We start from the raw sequence: 20,239 nt of genomic DNA on the forward strand, positions 1-20,239 counted from the left end.
ACCCTGGAGATTAAAAGTTCGCCTGAGGGCGGTTAAAAGAGGACAGTCCAACAATATATGGGCCACCGTCATAAGCGCACCACAGCGACAATGAGGGGGGTCCTCTCGACGCAGCAGATGACCATGCGTCAGCCAAGAGTGACCAATGCGGAGCCTACAGAGAACCACAGAGTCCCTCCGAGAGGCCCGCATGGAGGAACCCCACACAGTCGTGGCCTCCTTTACACGCCGCAGCTTGTTGGGTACAGACAGGGTGCGCCATTCGTCGGCCCACATCCCAAAGACCCGACGGCGTAACACCGATCGGAGATCAGTTGCCGGGAGGCCGATCTCCAACGGCAGTTTGCGGGTGGCTTCTTTAGCTAACTTGTCGGCGTGTTCGTTGCCCGCTATCCCAACGTGTCCCCGGGTCCATATGAACACCACTGAACGGCCACGTTGTGCAAGAGCATGAACGGACTCCTGGATGGCAACAACAATGGGATGGCGTGGGTAGCACTGGTCAAGAGCCTGGAGACTACTGAGAGAGTCACTGCAAATGACAAAAGACTCGCCAGTGCTGGTACGAACACGCTCAAGGGCACGAAAAATAGCTGTTAGCTCTGCAGTGTAAACACTGCAGCCGTCCGGCAAGGAGCGCTGGTCGACATAGTCCGCATGAACATAAGCGTACCCCACACGGCCATCAACCATCGAGCCATCGGTATAGATAACCTCCGAGTCACGGGATTCGTCGAGGAGAGCAAGAAATTGGCGGCGCAAGACTGCAGGAGGAACTGAATCCTTTTGCCATTGGGAGAGGTCCAGCTGAAGCTGCGGCCGACGGATACACCAAGGTGGTGTATGTGGGCGGACCTGAAAAGCAGATGGAAGAGGCAAAGACTCGAGTTCACTAAGCAGGGACTGAACACGGATCCCAATTGCATGGCCTGATTGCGGCCGCCGGCGTGGAAGATGGACTGCCGCATCGGTGAAAAGGAGACGGTAGTTAGGGTGACGGGGAGAACAACGGACGTGGGCAGCATAGTTGGCTAAGAGTTGTTGACGCCGAATGTAGAGCGGAGGAACCCCAGCCTCAGCAAGTAGGCTATTAACAGGACTGGTGCGGAATGCTCCTGTCGCCTGTCGAACCCCACAGTGGTGAATGGGGTCCAGCAGTTGCAACGCTGAGTGCGACGCTGAGCCATACGCCACACTCCCATAATCCAGTCGGGACAGCACAAGGGCTTTGTAGAGCTGCAGCAGCGTGTTACGGTCTGCACCCCAAGTTGTGTTGCTGAGGCAGCGGAGGGCATTGGGATGCTGCCAGCACTGACGCTTGAGCTCACGAATATGTGGAAGCCAAGTAAGCCGGGCATCGAACAGCAATCCCAGAAAACGGTAGGTGTCAACAACCCTGAGCTTAGCATCCTGAAGATAAAGCTCAGGGTGGGGATGGACAGTGCGACGCCGACAAAAGTGCATAACACAAGTCTTTGCAGGAGAAAATTGAAACCCATGGGCTAGGGCCCACGCCTGCGCCTTGCGTATGGCTCCCTGCAACCGACGTTCTGCAACGCCAACGGTGGAGGAGCTGAAAAAGATGCAGAAATCGTCAGCATATAACGTGGGCGAGACAGACGACCCTACTGCTGCTGCAAGGCCATTAATGGCCACAAGGAAAAGGGGCACGCTCAATACAGAGCCCTGTGGAACGCCGTTCTCCTGGATATGAAGTGAACTATGGGATGTGCCAATTAAAACGCGGAATGTCCGAACAGATAAAAAATTCCGAATAAAAATGGGGAGAGAGCCCCGGAGACCCCACCCGTGCAACGTGGCGAGAATATGGTGCCGCCACGTCGTGTCATATGCTCTGGAGAGGTCGAAAAAGACGGAGACGAGGTGTTGGCGCCTGGAAAAAGCAGTGCGGATTGCAGACTCAAGGAGGACCAAAGTATCGGCGGTGGAACGGCCCTGACGGAAGCCGCTCTGGCATGGAGCCAGGAGACCCCGAGACTCGAGCAGCCAACACAGCCGTCGACTCACCATGCGTTCCATCAGCTTGCACAGAGTATTGGTTAAGCTAATGGGCCGATAACTATCCACAGTAAGCGGGTCCTTACCAGGCTTCAGCACCGGAATGATGGTACTTTCTCGCCACTGCGACGGAAAGACACCATCACCCCATAGGCGGTTGAAGATGGCAAGAACACATCGCTGACAGTCCGGGGACAGGTGTTTTAGCATCTGATTGTGGGCGCCATCTGGCCCAGAGGCTGTATCGGGGCACTGTGCCAGGGCGCTCTGGAGTTCCCACAAACTAAATGGGGCGTTATACGCCTCAGGGTGGCGAGAAGCGAAAGAAAGCCGTTTGCCTTCCTCCCGGCGTTTGAGCGCGCGAAACGCAGGCGGGTAATTCCCCGACGCAGAGGCCCGAACATAGTGCTGAGCGAAATGCTCGGAGATTGCATCGGCATCGGTGGATACTGCCCCGTTGATGGTAAGCCCTGGGACACCTGTAGAGTGCTGCAATCCAAAGATGCGCCGAATCTTCAGCCACACCTGGGAGGGGGAAGTACGGGAACCAATCTTGGAAACGTACCTCTCCCAACACTCCTGTTTCCGCCGTTTGATAAGCCTCCGTACCTGAGCACGGAGACGTTTGAATAAAATGAGGTTCTCCAAAGACGGGTGCCGCTTATGTCGCTGAAGAGCCCGCCGACGTTCTTTAATGGCGGCAGCGACCTCTGGAGACCACCAAGGCACCGACTTTCGCCGGGGGCACCCGAACGAACGAGGAATGGTACGTTCCGCAGCGGAAACAATCGCTGCAGTCAGTGTCTCAACCGCCACATCGATGGTACCATGGGGGAGAGAGTCAACAGTGGCAGCAGAGCAGAACGTGTCCCAGTTTGCCTTGCTAAATGCCCATCTAGGCGAGCGCGCAAAGGAGTGACGCTGTGGTAGTGAAAGGAAGATCGGAAAATGGTCACTACCACACAAGTCCTCGTGGACTCTCCAGTGGACCGATGGTACAAGCCCTGGGCTGCACAACGACAGATCTATGGCCGAGAACGTGCCATGCGCCACACTGAAATGTGTGGCGGCGCCAGTGTTTAAGAGGCAGAGGTCGAGTTGGGAGATGAGATTCTCGACCTCCCTGCCTCGGCCAGTAACCTTCGTTCCACCCCACAGGGGATTGTGGGCGTTAAAATCCCCCAGGAGAAGAAAAGGCGTGGGGAGTTGGGCGACAAGTGCAGCCAAGTCGGTCAGGGAGACTGTACCACCTGGAGGGAGATAGACATTGCAGACGGTTATGTCCTGGGTAGTCCTTACACGTACAGCCACAGCTTCCAATGATGTTTGAAGGGGCACAGGAGCACTATATACAGAGGTAAGGACATACACGCAGGCTCCACCTGACACACAATTGTAAGTGCTACGGTTGCAGTAATAACCCCTGTATCCACGAAGGACAGGGGTCCGCATTGCCGGGAACCAGGTTTCCTGTAGGGCAATGCAGAAAGCAGGTGTCAGGCTTAGAAGCTGCCGTAGCTCAGGGAGATGGCTAAAATAACCGCCACAATTCCACTGGAGGATTGTACAAAGCGTGTCCGGTAGGGGCATTCAGGCACAGAAAAGGCAAATTACTTGGCAGGGTCACACGCTGCCACCGACTGAGCGACGGACGTCACTACGGCCATCGTTTCTGAGGAGACGGCGAGATCCAGGTCATCAGGGGACGCAAAGAGCTCGACCTCGTCCTCAGAGGCTGAGCTGACAGGGAGCATTGGTGCGGGAACCACTGGGTCCTTATCCTTCTTGGAGAGCTTCCTCTTCTCTCTCTTGTCTTTGGGAGGAGGGTTGTCATGCTGGGAGGGCTTTCCTGACGCATTATCAGGAACAGAGGAAGAGCGTGAAGCCCTTCGACCAGCAGCTGGTGGCTTCTTCAGCCACTGGCTAGTGTCTTGTGAGACACTGGGGAAGTCCTTGGAAGGGACGCCCCCAAGGGATCCCTTCCGAACAAGTGAGGCCGGAGGAGGCTGTTGCGTCCCCGGCTGAGCAGCCGGAAGGAGCTGTCGCTTCCCCGGCTGAGGAGCCGGAGAGGGCTGTCGCCGCTCCGGCTGAGAGGTGGGGACCAACGTCCCCGGTTGCTTGGGGCGCACTGCTCCCAAACTCGGTGTTTTGGGAGCAGTGGAAGAGAGAGCGGCCTGTCCCAGCGGTGGGGCAGACGTTACCTGATTTCTCTGTGGGCCAACAGAGAAGGGAGTCTGTGCAGGAGCTGGTGGCGGCAGTGTGACAGTAGCATAACTCCGCAACATAGGTGTGGGGTTGAGTCGTTCTAATTTCTTCTTCGCCTCTTGGTAACTTAAACGGTCCAAGGTCTTAATTTCTTGTATCTTCCGCTCTCGTTGATAGACTGCACAGTCTGGTGAGCAGGGAGAATGATGCTCCCCACAGTTAACGCAGGTGGGAGGCGGAGCACATGGAGCATTAGGATGTGGAGGTCGTCCACAATCACGACACGTGGGGCTGGAAGTGCACCTGGAGGACATGTGTCCGAATTTCCAGCACTGGAAGCATCGCATAGGGGGCGGGACATAGAGCTTGACATCGCACCGGTATATCATGACCTTGACTTTCTCAGGCAAGCAGTCGCCCTCAAAGGCCAGGATGAAAGCACCGGTAGCGACCCTATTATCCTTTGGCCCCCTAAAGACACGACGGACAAAGTGTACACCTCGTCGTGCCAGGTTCTCACGTAGCTCGTCATCAGACTGTAGCAGAAGATCTTTATGAAAAATAATCCCCTGGACCAAATTTAACGACTTATGGGGAGTGACAGTAACGGGGATGTCACCAAGCTTCTCACAGGCGAGTAATGCCTGGGACTGCGCAGATGAAGCTGCTTGTATCAAAATGGCCCCGCTCCTCATTTTGGAAAGAGACGCCACTTCCCCAAACTTATCTTCGAGATTGTGCACGAAGAAAAGAGGCTTAGTCCCCAAAAACGAATCTCCATCAGTTCTGCTGCATACAAGGTATCGTGGCGAATACGGCTCCTGTCTGTCTGCAGCCCTACATTCCTCCCATGGTGTGGCTAGGGAAGGGAACGACTTCGGGTTATATTGCACAGCGTTAAATTCCACCTTACCACGCTTAGAGACATTGGCGGTCGGGCGACCACCAGATTGAGATTTCACCCGCTTCATTGCGGGGCATCCGCCCCGATGCCACCCACTCCGACCAGGGGCTCTCCCCACGGGCGCCACCCAGCCACAGCAAAGGCCACCTGGCAGGATGGCCGTTGCCGGGAGTCCCGATGCCCCTGAGAGACGAGCATCTACTCCTTGGCTTACGTGGGGAGGAGTCAGCTCAGGCATCGGCAGTACGATCCCTGTGTTGTCAGGGGGCTACAACCTAGAGGGTACATGACGACCCCACCACAACGGGCTGGCTACCGTGCTGGATTTCGGGTGCCATGGGTAGTCCATAGTGATCGTGCGTGCTGGTGGTGACGCACTAAGGGCGGTACGTACACAATACATCAGGTGTCTATGCCCAAAATGAGGGATGGAGGGTGCATGCACGTCGCCAGGACGATCAAGAGTGCCAAGGTCGTAGGGCACAGAGGACTGATGGTGCACCACGTAAGGTGTCCTTCCCCAAAAGGCTCGTACTTCTGTGGAATTTGGAAAAATGGAGGTCAAACCCGAACGGGGACTATCACATTAAGGCCAAAACGTTTGAGACTCCTTTTAGTCGCCTCTTACGACAGGCAGGAATACCGCGGGCCTATTCTTAACCCCGAACCCGCAGGGGGGAGTCCTGATGCCCCAGGGAGATGGGCAACTACTCCTTGGCATACGTGGGGAGTGAACGGCGCAGGCATCAGTAGAGCGATCCCTGTGTTGTCAGGGGGCTACAACCAAGAGGGTACATGGCGGCCCCACCACAACGGACTGGCTACCGTGCTGGAACTTAGGTGCAAAAATGGCCAAGGTCGTTGTCACAGTTAAAAGAAACACTGCAGAGTGCAGCGTGGTAATCGCCCAAGAGATCAAAAACGAGCGGGACACCATTGTAACGACGAGAAAGACGGCTAAAGGTCTAATTGCACGAAGGATACAGTGCACCATGTAAGGCGCCCTTCCCCAATTGGCTCGCTCTTCGGAATAATTTAGATAGATGGAGGTCAAACCCGAGAGGGGACCATCACATAAGGCCGAAACGTTTGAGACTCCTTTTAGTCGCCTCTTACGACAGGCAGGAATACCGCGGGCCTATTCTTACCCCCGAACCCGCAGGGGGGAAGGTAACCAGTTATTGAGTGTTTGCAGTTAGTGGTACTGAAATAGTTTTTTGGCTGTGTTAGACGGTATTTCAGTAACTGCCGATACTATGGGCCACCTGTTGCGTCATTCAAGCTCACAATATATGACCATAGGGACTCATATTTGTAAGCAAATAACAGGTTATTTCCTTGGAGAGACAAAGACATGATTCCAGCGTTCTTACATCTGTAGGAATAACTTCTCTTGACATGACTTACTTTACCTTATGTGATCAGGCCCAGATGACTGTGATCAGCTACAAGGCTTGTGTTCCACTGGATTCTGTTTCCTGATTTCTGCCACCAACCACCCTAATAGCAATCTGCAGCAAGGCCTCATGAATTCCATCTCTTCTTTTCTTTCGTCTGCCTCTTGGTCTTCATCTGTGGTGAATAAAATGTACAGATTTTCAAAGGCCATCAATAGCACTAGGACAAGAGGCGTTTCTGGCCCACTTTTGATATCAAATTGATACGCAAATTAAAAAATGCGACAGCTGATTGATTTATGACCTTAAACTATTGTTCTGCTAAGTGGTTTTTCATGTAACCACCCCCCTCCCCTTAACCTATAGTTCTGCTAAATGTTTCATGATCCCTTGATGGTTGATTTATGACTGCCCTGGGATAATCAGTCCTTATGAGAAACTCATCATCCTTTTTCCCTCCTTCTCTCTACTGCACTGGGAAGAGGGACACTTGTTCAATTCAGAGCCATTCATACCCCTCTGGTGAAAAGCCCCAACCATCCCCTCCCCCACTTCCCCCCCTCCATTCCCCACCTGGAAATTGGCCGGAAGAAGATGTAGTCTATGCTGTAAAGGAAGGTTTTCACGATATGAAATTCAAATCAGTGTCAATAATATATTGTTGCATATTCATTATTTAATCAATTTGCAGGAGACAGGCTCCTCTTTGGTTGGAAGTAACTCAGTTGTGGTACCTCCACTCTTATGACATCACCCCACATCCTATTGATGAATACTGGTGCAGTTAGGTCAAAATCCATACTGCATCGATACCCCAACCCATCAGTTCTCTAGAAATACAGAGGCACTTTTGATTGATCACTTGCATATTTTGGAGTAAATATCTTATCAAATCGATTGACTGTGTGGAATATTGCAATTTACAGGAAAACCACTCCTAATATATCTTAGGTCTTGTATATACTGACTCATGACTACACAAGCACCCTCCTCCACCATACGTCTGACGAAAAAAACCTTCTGATCGCATCTTTGTGTGGGCCACACTGCACTACACATGACAGATCGCTGGCAACCCTTTGACTACCAAGCACTGGGCTGTCAGGCACCTGAGGATGAATGTGTGATACCATATGCTGGCTTCCTTTGAAATATGATACCAGACTCTCTTCCTGTCTTCTTTCTAGACACACATATTCCACACAAGGTCAATGGAACCAGCTGCTGTACGTGCTAGCCCTATTATGCAGATACTGACTGAGTTACTTCACAAAACCATCAGCAGAGGGCCCTGGGGGAAAGCAGCACACCCAACTTTTCTCCCTCCAACCATCTCCTCCCCTTCCCCCTTGTCAGTCTGGTTACTTTCTGTTGGATAAAGCATCAGGTGGCAGCAACTCTTTAATATTGGTACCTGGGGGCTATTGAAACACGTATTCTCTCTCCATCTCTCTCTCTTTCGCTGCTCTGCCACCCCCCCCCCCCCCTGCCCCTCTCAAGTGACTACTGCTTGACTGGTGAGCGTCTGTTGTGGGTTACCAGAAACCACACTAACCCCTCTTATGCCCTGAACAAAGCAGCAGATACGTGGTAAACTCCAGCTGTGAATGTCTTGGAAATAGTCCACTTGCGCTGTCCCCACTCTATCAAACTGATTGACTAATTAATGAAATCGATGCCCTCTGAGTGAGAGAGGTTTTCCATGCTCCCTATTAGTGGATACGAGGTCTGGCATATTTGGCAGGAAAATCTGGGAATATCTGTCCCACAACCACCCAATTTCCAAATCATACTCTTCCCCCTCTTGGATTTCCTTCCCTCCTACTGGTGGATGCTGGCTCAGTTAGGTCGTTTGGCGGGAAATCCACTATGTTGGAGGTATCAGAAAACTGTAGTGAGAATTTCAATTTTCAGCTCAGTTGGGCTTTGTCCTTAAGCAATTTGTAGGAGACATGGCAAGGGTTTGACTGTAGTTTGCTCACAGTATCACCACTTGTACTGGAAAAAATAAATTGATCAATCAGGAATTTTTCATCGCAATTGGAAGCGATACTGTACAAAATTATTGCTGTCATTTCAAATTTCGGCGCACATTTATGCCGTCATGGTTGTGTTATTCTCAACCACCTACAGGTGTGCTAAATGCATTTTTTAAAGCACTATAGAATTCCCAAGTTGGTTCTCTCTGCTAAACCAGGAAGGAGAAGGAGGGGAAAGAGCCTGATAGGATAGTAACAATAACTAATCCACATTTATTTAAACAAATACCACTCCATCTTTTTGCCGGATGATAGAGTCCACTGGAATGTACTGAGAAGCACTCAGTGCAACATATAGCAGCCAACAGCTCATGGACAGTGCACTTTGTTAACACATACACATAAACCATGGTCCATTACATAGTAGTTGGCATGACTGGATATCGGAGATAGAGGAAATTTCATTAGACTACCGCTGCCAGTCATCTTCGCACACTCGTCTTCTAGAATCCACACGTCAGTCGTACTAGATGCTCAGAGGCCGGAGAGACTGCTGCCATGACCGCCAAGCCGACAATTGGTCAATTTACATGGGGAGGAGGGAATAATCGTCCAGTGAAAATACTAGCTGAATATACTCAAATTTCTACATAAAAATCGGAGAATATCGCCACACACACGATCGCGAAGGCTTCCCAAGGCATACTGACTATCAGTTCACTATTCACCCGCTCATGTGGCGACACGGTGAGGTCAACTGCACACTCGTAACTGAGTTCTGGAGGCTCAGTGGTGGCTCACGCCTTAAGCCAAAAATGTTCATTCGTTCCAGCCACGGGCTACCTCTGCCACGTTCAGAGATACCAAGTAGAAAAAAATGGTTCAAATGGCTGTGAGCACTATGGGACTTAACATGTGAGGTCATCAGTCCCCTAGAACTTAGAACTACTTAAACCTAACTAACCTAAGGACATCACACACATCCATGCCCGAGGCAGGATTCGAACCTGCGACCATAGCGGTAGCGCGGTTCCAGACTGAAGCGTCTAGAACCGCTCGGCCACAGCGGCCGGCTACCAAGTAGAGTCGTCATAGAAAACCAGACACACATTTACAGTGTAGTTACAATTAAATATTGCAATAGAACCACCATCTGATGACCATTCAACAATTAGCCAAGTACCGGAAATACTTCCTTGTGATTTCCCATGTAAATCTATATCCTCTTTATGCACTCCATCTTCAGGCCACAAGTGGCCCATCGGGACCATCCGACCGCCGTGTCATCCTTAGCTGAAGATGCGGATAGGAGGGGCATCTGGTCAGCACACCGCTCTCCCGGTCGTTATGATGGTTTTCTTTGACCGGAGCCGCTACTATTCGGTCCAGTGGCTCCTCAATTGGCATCACGAGGATGAGTGCACCCCGAAAAATGGCAACAGCACATGGCGGCCCAGATGGTCACCCATCCAAGTTCCGGCCACGCCCGACAGCGCTTAACCTCGGTGATCTGACGGGAACCGGTGTACCCCACTACGGCAAGGCCGTTGCCATATCCTCTTTATGACTAGACATAATTTTCCACATAAAATCTTTCATACCCCTTATGGCTATCAATGCACTGAAATTGCAGTTTTTCACATTAAATCTGTCCCTGCCTCATCAAGGGACATAGTCCCACCCACATCATTTTCTTCAGACATGACAGAACACTGACCACAGTAACTTCACACTCCAACAAAAACACATCTCAGACAAGCAATGAAATTTTCATTTATATGTGTACAGTACCCAAAAGAATTACGGTATATCCACATTCACATCAGCTAGGTGTCTCGATTATCCTCAGTTATAGTAAATGATTCTTCCAGCCAATCATATTCGAGAATAGACTGCTGGTATTTTTAGTCAGCACTTCCGGAAAGTGCTGCATTCCACCAAGCCTCACTCAAACAAGTGCTGTAAAGCGCAAGGTGTCCAGAACTATGTTATGATCAACAGCGTTCCCACAGATTAAAGGGTTGGAAAGACCACCGATATGGGTTGATGTACTGTAATATACATTGCAGTCGATAGTGCAACAAAGAATACGTGAGGATCTGCTTCAGGGAGCCGATGAGAGGGCGTTCCATGTATCCATGACGTTACAGCCAAGCTGGCTGCTCTGTTTGTAAACTACAGCAGATCCAGTTGACCTCTGAACTGGTATATTGAGCAGGTGTTTACGAAGTGAATTATCATCGTTACACTTAGATATATTCGTCAATGTGTTGAAATCACAGCTGCCCATGAAAATCTGTCCTCCCGTAAAGGCTAGACATACGTAATATTTTACAGAAACATTAGCCTGATCACTTCCCACACACGTGTGTGTGTGTGTGTGTGTGTTTGAGGTTTACGGGCGCTAAACAGCGAGGTCATCAGCGCCCAAACGTATAAAAACAGGAACACAGGCAGTGAAGGGACTAAGACGAACAGCGAACAAGGGGAACAGCGAAAAGACGCAGTTCCAAATCCTCACGTACAGAGGCAAAACAAGAGGAGAAGGTGTGCACTAAAAAAGGAAAGGAAACACAAGGAAGGGAGGACAAAAACCGAAGGGAAACAAGGAGGTATTCGTGACTGGCGGACCTCTTACCTAAAATCTGGGTGAGCCAGTCATCCAGCAGCACATTAAAACCCTCTCCCTAAAATCCGTGGCAACAAATTGGACAGGACACAAAACCGTAAAACCTTCACCACAGACGATGCGTCGTCTTGCAAAATAGAGGGCAAATCCGGTGGCAAGGAAACCACCGCCCTCTGGTCAGAGAATAAAAGACAATCAAGTAAAATGTGGCGGACAGTAATCTGGACGCCACAAGCACTGCAGATTGGGGGATCCTCCCGCCGGAGTAGAAAACCATGTGTGAAGGGACTGTGCCCGATGCGGAGGCGAGTGAGGAGAACCTCATCCCGCCTGCATGACTGGGAGGAAGTACGCCATGGCCGCGTGGTGGCCTTCACCAGACGCAGCTTATTTTCACCGACTGCCAGCCACTCCTCTTCCCACTGACGCATAACGCGAAAACGCAGGAGGGAGGTAACAGCATGGAGGGGGACGGCACATTCAACAACGTCAGGGAGGGAACATGCATCTTTGGCAGCCACATCCGCCAGCTCGTTTCCCGTAATTCCCACGTGCCCCGGCACCCAGCAGAAGGAAACCTCCTTCCCCTGCCGCTGCAGGTGGAGTAGGGCATCATGGATGTTCTGGACGACCGTATCCGCTGGGTACAAGTGTTGCACGGTCTGAAGGGCACTCAGGGAGTCAGAACAGATGAGGAACTTACGACTGGGGACACATCTCATCTGCTCCAATGCCCGCATGATCGCAAACAATTCGGCATCAAAGATGGTAAACGCCGCAGGAAGCCGTAACTTGACGAGTCGATCAGGGAAAACAACAGCACAACCAACAGAGTCCCCCTGTTTAGAGCCATCCGTAAATACTGGTACATGGTCGGGATGCTGGTTTAAAATATCGTAAAATAAGGCGGTAAAAACAAACGCAAGAGTGCAGCTCCTCCGGTACTCCGACAAGTCTAAAACGACGCTGGGCCTCTGGAGCAACCAGGGAGGCAGGCGAGTAAAACCTTGTCGTTGGGGGGCCACACGCTCCACACCAAGGGACTCAAGCAAATGCTTGGCACGAATCCCAAACGGTCTCGTTGCCCTGGGACGACTGGAAAAGAGACGTTCCATAGGCGGTCGGGCAACGGTAGGGTACGCAGGGGAGGTAGGACAGGCAAGGAATTGACACACCCGTCGCACCATGAGGAGTTTCCGCCGGATGGCGAGCGGCGGTTCCCCTGCCTCAGCACACAGGCTGGGGATGGGACTAGTACGGAAGGCACCAGTGGCCAGCCTGATACCCTCATGGTGTACTGCGTCAAGAATCTTCAGATACGAAGGCCTTGCTGACCCATACACGGTGCAACCATAGTCAAGTCGCGATCGGACGAAAGCCCTATAAAACTGCAGCAGACGCGCCCGATCTGCTCCCCAGGACCGATGGCTCAGACACTTCAAAATATTCAGTGCCTTCAGGGCCCGCACCTTGAGGTCTTTAAGGTGAGGCAACCACGACAACTTTGAATCAAAAGTGAGGCCCAGGAACCGCACAGTGTCGCTAAAAGGAAGAATGGTGTCCCTCAGACGCAATTCAGGGGAGGTAAAAGCACGTCGAGAACGATTAAAATGAACACACACACATTTGTCTGCAGAAAAGGTAAAACCCGTCTTCGCAGTCCATGCCTCTAATCGCTGTATCGTAAGCTGCAACTGTCGACTAGCAGTGACAAGACTGGAGGAAGAACAGAAAACAGCAAAATCGTCCACAAACAAGGAGCATTGGGCAGGACTCCGGATAGTGGACGTGATACTGTTAATGGCGACGGCAAAGAGGGTGACACTTAAAACGCTTCCCTGAGGAACACCATTCTCCTGCACATACAAATCAGATAGCACATTACCAACCCTATAGCGAAAAAGGCGGTGGGAAAGAAAGGACCGAATGAAGATGGGGAGACGGCCACGAAAGCCCCACTCATGGAGTTGATTGAGGATATGGCGGCGCCAAGTAGTGTCATACGCCTTATGAATGTCAAAGAATACACCTAGACAATGCTGGTTACGCAGGAAGGCCTGCTGGATGGCCGCCTCAAGCAGGGTCAAGTTGTCTATAGTGGAACGCCATCTCCGAAAGCCGCACCGAGAGGGGCTAAGGAGCTGCCTGGTCTCGAGCAGCCAAACCAGGCGACGATTGACCATGCGTTCCAACGTCTTACCGACACAGCTCGTCAAGGCGATACTTCGATAACTACTGGGATGCGTTCGGTCCTTCCCTGGTTTGAGGAGGGGTATCAAAATCGCTTCCCTCCAAGAGTCAGGGTACGTGCCGGATAACCATATCATATTAAAACAACTCAGGAGAACTTCCTTGGAAGGCAGTAACAAGTGCCGCAGCATGCTATACCGGATTTGATCATGACCAGGCGCAGTATCATGAGCCACAGACAGCGCCGAATCCAGTTCCCACATTGTGAAGGGGCAGTTGTAGGGTTCAGAATTAGGAGACCGGAAGTCCAAGTGACCCCTCTCGATGGCAGTGCGGTAGCGGCAGAAATCTGGATCACAGTTAATAGTGGCGGTAGATTCCGCAAAATGCATGGCCAGTGTCTGGGCAATGTCTCTCGGCGCCGTGAGGAGACTTCCCTGATGCAGCAAGGCCGTGACGGGTAGCTGGCCGAGTTTCCCGGAAATCCTCCTGATGGCTTCCCATACTTTCGTAGAACTAGTGGAGCGGGAGATGGAGTTCAAGAACGATTGCCATGACCGTCGTTTGCTCTCTTTAATCACGCGTCGCGCTTTAGCCCTTGCCACCCGAAAGGTTGCAAGATTGTCAGCCGTGGGACGGCACTTGAAGCGGCGCAGAGCGGCACGGCGGGCTCGGATGGCTCAGCGGCACTCAGGGGTCCACCAAGGGACAGGACGCCTCTTGGGATGACCGGATGACCGTGGGATTGACAATTCAGCAGCATGGGAGATCACAGCTGTAACATGGTCTACCCATTCGTGGACGCTGTCACGGTGTTCCAAAACGGCCAGGTGGCTAAAAAGTGTCCAGTCAGCCCTGCAGAGGTGCCACCGGGGCGGTACCGGAAATGCCATAGCCTCATCCAGGAGGCGAATCCAAAGGGGGAAGTGGTCACTAGAATGGAGGTCAGCATCAACCTCCCATAGAGCAGAATCCGCTAGTGCTGGAGAGCAAAGGGAAAGGTCAATAGCTGACGACGACCCAGAAGCAGTACAGAAATGAGTGGGGGCACCAGAGTTGAGGATGCACAGTTCTTCAGACACCATGAGGCGTTCCAGAATGCGACCCCTGGGGCAAGTAGTCGACGAGCCCCATAAGACATTATAAGCATTGAAGTCCCCCAGAAGAAGAAAGGGGCGGGGAAGTTGGCCAATAAGGTCTGAGAGAGCCTCAGAGTCTATCGCATCCTGAGGAGGTAAGTAAAGTGAACAGACTGTGAGCCTCCGACCCACAAGAAGGTTAACTGCAACTGCTTGCAAGTCTGTAACGAGAGGGAGCTCAGATGAGGGGTGCATGTCACGGACAAAAACCGCAACACCACCCTTTGCCCTTTCCCCCGTCAGATCATCTTTCCGATAGACGGTATAGCCCCGTAAAGAAGGAGCATCAGTGGCCCGAAAATGTGTCTCTTGGAGACATAAGCACAAAGGGAACTCCCGTACAAGGAGTTGTAGTTCGGCCACATGCGTCCTGAACCCATTCAGGTTCCACTGTAAGATGGGAGCCAGTGATCAGCGTGGCTGAACTTTCACCCTGCCTCTGTGTTTTGGAGGAGAGCCCGTACTGGCCGGAGATTTAGTCCTGGGGCGAGAAGAGCGCCCCCGGTCGACATCAATGTCCATCAGCTCCGATGACGACCCACGGGAGATGTCAGACAGTACGATGGTCTCGTCATCGGACCGACCCTGATCAGTCTCCGCAGGTGGCAAAATCTTCACCTTCGGCGTCTTGGTCTTAGGGGGCTTAGAAGGCAGAGCCTTGTCAGCAGTTGGAGCTTTACTCGCCTGGGCAGAAGGCGCCATAGGGGAAGAGGCAGGAAGTACCCCAATGTCAGCAACCACGGCCTTGTCCGACGTTGCGGGGAGAGCTGCAGGTTGCAAAACAACCGCAGCAGCACAAGTGCACTGGCAAACGCAGGTATTAGTGCTAACACTAGCAACCTCCGTTTGCGTAGCAACAGTGGCCATTTGTACCGGTTTTTTCAGAACGGAAGCGAAAGATGTAGTAAACACAGGAGGTTGCATGGCCTTAAAGAGCTTCTTGGCCTCACCATAGGGTATGCGCTTAGATGTTTTAATCTCCTGTATCTTCCGTTCGTCGAGATAGATGGGGCAGACCCGGCTCCAGACAGGGTGACTCCCAGAGCAATTCACGCACTTCACAGGCGACGAACAATCAGCTCCTTCATGGGCAGGCTGACCACATTTACCACAAGTGGCTATCCCATTGCACCCCAATGTAGTATGCCCAAAGCGCTGACATTTAAAGCAGCGCATTGGGTTGGGGAAATATGGCCGTACTGGCAAACGTAAGAACCCCGCTTTAACATGCTCTGGAAGTCGCGGGCAACTGAACGTGAGAATAAACGAGTCGGATTTTACTAGGTCCCCATCGACACGCCTCATAATATTCTGCACATCAACAATACCTTCGGCAGCCCACTCAGATTTCAACTCGTCTGTGGAGATATCCGCCAAGTCCCTACATGTCACAACACCCTTACTATAGTTGAGTGTGGAGTGGAGCTCGGTCTCGATAGCGTACTCTCCGAGACAGGGTGCTTTCCGAAGAGAAGCGACTTGACGGGAACTAGAAGTCTCAACTAAGAGAGTACCATTGCGCAGTCGCTTAACAGATTTCAGTGTACCTGCAATTCCTTCAAGACCCTTGTGGATGTAAAAGGGAGAAACCCTCTCAAAGCTACCCTCCTTTCGTTTAATAATCAAAAACACATTCTGATTATCAGCATGTGCTCTGTTACAACAGTCTGATAAATCTCTAGCAACAGCAGGAGCTGGAGGACTCGAAGCACGAAGTCGCTTTTTCGAAGGGGTGTGTTTGCCTACCAGCGGCCCACCCAATCCACTGGTAGGGGGAAATGTAGAAGTCGAAGGGTCCATTGCGGTCCCACGAGCAGCTAGGGAACTAAAGGTCCGCTCAGACAGAGCCCCGCGTGCCTGAGTAAGCCGTATACAACTGGGGTGTGGCAGGTGCCCCAGAGGTTGCCCGCTTGCGACTGTTCCACCTCAACAGCCATGCATCTCATAGGCGCGGAGCACACCGGAAGATTGAGGGGTTTTTTATAGAGGGTTGTTCCATCCTCGCGATCCGGGCGGCCAAGCCAAGATCCCCATTCCCTGAGACACACAACATTCCACCGCCGCGCCGCACGGTGGTCGCTGAAGTGTACTCAGAGCTTACGGTGACGGGGGACAGGCGGCGCTTACCAGTCCCCAGCTCAGGAACCCCGGGGTCGCCAAGCCCGTACCCAGCAAATGAATGCTGAGCCCCTGGGGGGATGACTGGGAGGAAGTACGCCATGGCCGCGTGGTGGCCTTCACCAGACGCAGCTTATTTTCACCGACTGCCAGCCACTCCTCTTCCCACTGACGCATAACGCGAAAACGCAGGAGGGAGGTAACAGCATGGAGGGGGACGGCACATTCAACAACGTCAGGGAGGGAACATGCATCTTTGGCAGCCACATCCGCCAGCTCGTTTCCCGTAATTCCCACGTGCCCCGGCACCCAGCAGAAGGAAACCTCCTTCCCCTGCCGCTGCAGGTGGAGTAGGGCATCATGGATGTTCTGGACGACCGTATCCGCTGGGTACAAGTGTTGCACGGTCTGAAGGGCACTCAGGGAGTCAGAACAGATGAGGAACTTACGACTGGGGACACATCTCATCTGCTCCAATGCCCGCATGATCGCAAACAATTCGGCATCAAAGATGGTAAACGCCGCAGGAAGCCGTAACTTGACGAGTCGATCAGGGAAAACAACAGCACAACCAACAGAGTCCCCCTGTTTAGAGCCATCCGTAAATACTGGTACATGGTCGGGATGCTGGTTTAAAATATCGTAAAATAAGGCGGTAAAAACAAACGCAAGAGTGCAGCTCCTCCGGTACTCCGACAAGTCTAAAACGACGCTGGGCCTCTGGAGCAACCAGGGAGGCAGGCGAGTAAAACCTTGTCGTTGGGGGGCCACACGCTCCACACCAAGGGACTCAAGCAAATGCTTGGCACGAATCCCAAACGGTCTCGTTGCCCTGGGACGACTGGAAAAGAGACGTTCCATAGGCGGTCGGGCAACGGTAGGGTACGCAGGGGAGGTAGGACAGGCAAGGAATTGACACACCCGTCGCACCATGAGGAGTTTCCGCCGGATGGCGAGCGGCGGTTCCCCTGCCTCAGCACACAGGCTGGGGATGGGACTAGTACGGAAGGCACCAGTGGCCAGCCTGATACCCTCATGGTGTACTGCGTCAAGAATCTTCAGATACGAAGGCCTTGCTGACCCATACACGGTGCAACCATAGTCAAGTCGCGATCGGACGAAAGCCCTATAAAACTGCAGCAGACGCGCCCGATCTGCTCCCCAGGACCGATGGCTCAGACACTTCAAAATATTCAGTGCCTTCAGGGCCCGCACCTTGAGGTCTTTAAGGTGAGGCAACCACGACAACTTTGAATCAAAAGTGAGGCCCAGGAACCGCACAGTGTCGCTAAAAGGAAGAATGGTGTCCCTCAGACGCAATTCAGGGGAGGTAAAAGCACGTCGAGAACGATTAAAATGAACACACACACATTTGTCTGCAGAAAAGGTAAAACCCGTCTTCGCAGTCCATGCCTCTAATCGCTGTATCGTAAGCTGCAACTGTCGACTAGCAGTGACAAGACTGGAGGAAGAACAGAAAACAGCAAAATCGTCCACAAACAAGGAGCATTGGGCAGGACTCCGGATAGTGGACGTGATACTGTTAATGGCGACGGCAAAGAGGGTGACACTTAAAACGCTTCCCTGAGGAACACCATTCTCCTGCACATACAAATCAGATAGCACATTACCAACCCTATAGCGAAAAAGGCGGTGGGAAAGAAAGGACCGAATGAAGATGGGGAGACGGCCACGAAAGCCCCACTCATGGAGTTGATTGAGGATATGGCGGCGCCAAGTAGTGTCATACGCCTTATGAATGTCAAAGAATACACCTAGACAATGCTGGTTACGCAGGAAGGCCTGCTGGATGGCCGCCTCAAGCAGGGTCAAGTTGTCTATAGTGGAACGCCATCTCCGAAAGCCGCACCGAGAGGGGCTAAGGAGCTGCCTGGTCTCGAGCAGCCAAACCAGGCGACGATTGACCATGCGTTCCAACGTCTTACCGACACAGCTCGTCAAGGCGATACTTCGATAACTACTGGGATGCGTTCGGTCCTTCCCTGGTTTGAGGAGGGGTATCAAAATCGCTTCCCTCCAAGAGTCAGGGTACGTGCCGGATAACCATATCATATTAAAACAACTCAGGAGAACTTCCTTGGAAGGCAGTAACAAGTGCCGCAGCATGCTATACCGGATTTGATCATGACCAGGCGCAGTATCATGAGCCACAGACAGCGCCGAATCCAGTTCCCACATTGTGAAGGGGCAGTTGTAGGGTTCAGAATTAGGAGACCGGAAGTCCAAGTGACCCCTCTCGATGGCAGTGCGGTAGCGGCAGAAATCTGGATCACAGTTAATAGTGGCGGTAGATTCCGCAAAATGCATGGCCAGTGTCTGGGCAATGTCTCTCGGCGCCGTGAGGAGACTTCCCTGATGCAGCAAGGCCGTGACGGGTAGCTGGCCGAGTTTCCCGGAAATCCTCCTGATGGCTTCCCATACTTTCGTAGAACTAGTGGAGCGGGAGATGGAGTTCAAGAACGATTGCCATGACCGTCGTTTGCTCTCTTTAATCACGCGTCGCGCTTTAGCCCTTGCCACCCGAAAGGTTGCAAGATTGTCAGCCGTGGGACGGCACTTGAAGCGGCGCAGAGCGGCACGGCGGGCTCGGATGGCTCAGCGGCACTCAGGGGTCCACCAAGGGACAGGACGCCTCTTGGGATGACCGGATGACCGTTGGATTGACAATTCAGCAGCATGGGAGATCACAGCTGTAACATGGTCTACCCATTCGTGGACGCTGTCACGGTGTTCCAAAACGGCCAGGTGGCTAAAAAGTGTCCAGTCAGCCCTGCAGAGGTGCCACCGGGGCGGTACCGGAAATGCCATAGCCTCATCCAGGAGGCGAATCCAAAGGGGGAAGTGGTCACTAGAATGGAGGTCAGCATCAACCTCCCATAGAGCAGAATCCGCTAGTGCTGGAGAGCAAAGGGAAAGGTCAATAGCTGACGACGACCCAGAAGCAGTACAGAAATGAGTGGGGGCACCAGAGTTGAGGATGCACAGTTCTTCAGACACCATGAGGCGTTCCAGAATGCGACCCCTGGGGCAAGTAGTCGACGAGCCCCATAAGACATTATAAGCATTGAAGTCCCCCAGAAGAAGAAAGGGGTGGGGAAGTTGGCCAATAAGGTCTGCGAGAGCCTCAGAGTCTATCGCATCCTGAGGAGGTAAGTAAAGTGAACAGACTGTGAGCCTCCGACCCACAAGAAGGTCAACTGCAACTGCTTGCAAGTCTGTAACGAGAGGGAGCTCAGATGAGGGGTGCATGTCACGGACAAAAACCGCAACACCACCCTTTGCCCTTTCCCCCGTCAGATCATCTTTCCGATAGACGGTATAGCCCCGTAAAGAAGGAGCATCAGTGGCCCGAAAATGTGTCTCTTGGAGACATAAGCACAAAGGGAACTCACGTACAAGGAGTTGTAGTTCGGCCACATGCGTCCTGAACCCATTCAGGTTCCACTGTAAGATGGGAGCCAGTGATCAGGGTGGCTGAACTTTCACCCTGCCTCTGTGTTTTGGAGGAGAGCCCGTACTGGCCGGAGATTTATTCCTGGGGCGAGAAGAGCGCCCCCGGTCGACATCAATGTCCATCAGCTCCGATGACGACCCACGGGAGATGTCAGACAGTACGATGGCCTCGTCATCGGACCGAC

General features: G+C 52.4%; 1 protein-coding gene and 1 pseudogene across 1 annotated transcript in view; one reads left to right on the forward strand and one right to left on the reverse strand.

Annotated features, from left to right (window-relative positions):
* Window positions 1-20,239, forward strand: part of LOC124803324 — a 133,027-nt gene that overhangs the window by 62,604 nt on the left and 50,184 nt on the right. The window lies entirely within an intron of this gene.
* On the reverse strand, window positions 9,938-10,056 carry LOC124803693 (annotated as a pseudogene).

This window comes from Schistocerca piceifrons, chromosome 6 (genome assembly GCF_021461385.2).
Source record: "Schistocerca piceifrons isolate TAMUIC-IGC-003096 chromosome 6, iqSchPice1.1, whole genome shotgun sequence".
NCBI lineage: Eukaryota > Metazoa > Arthropoda > Insecta > Orthoptera > Acrididae > Schistocerca > Schistocerca piceifrons.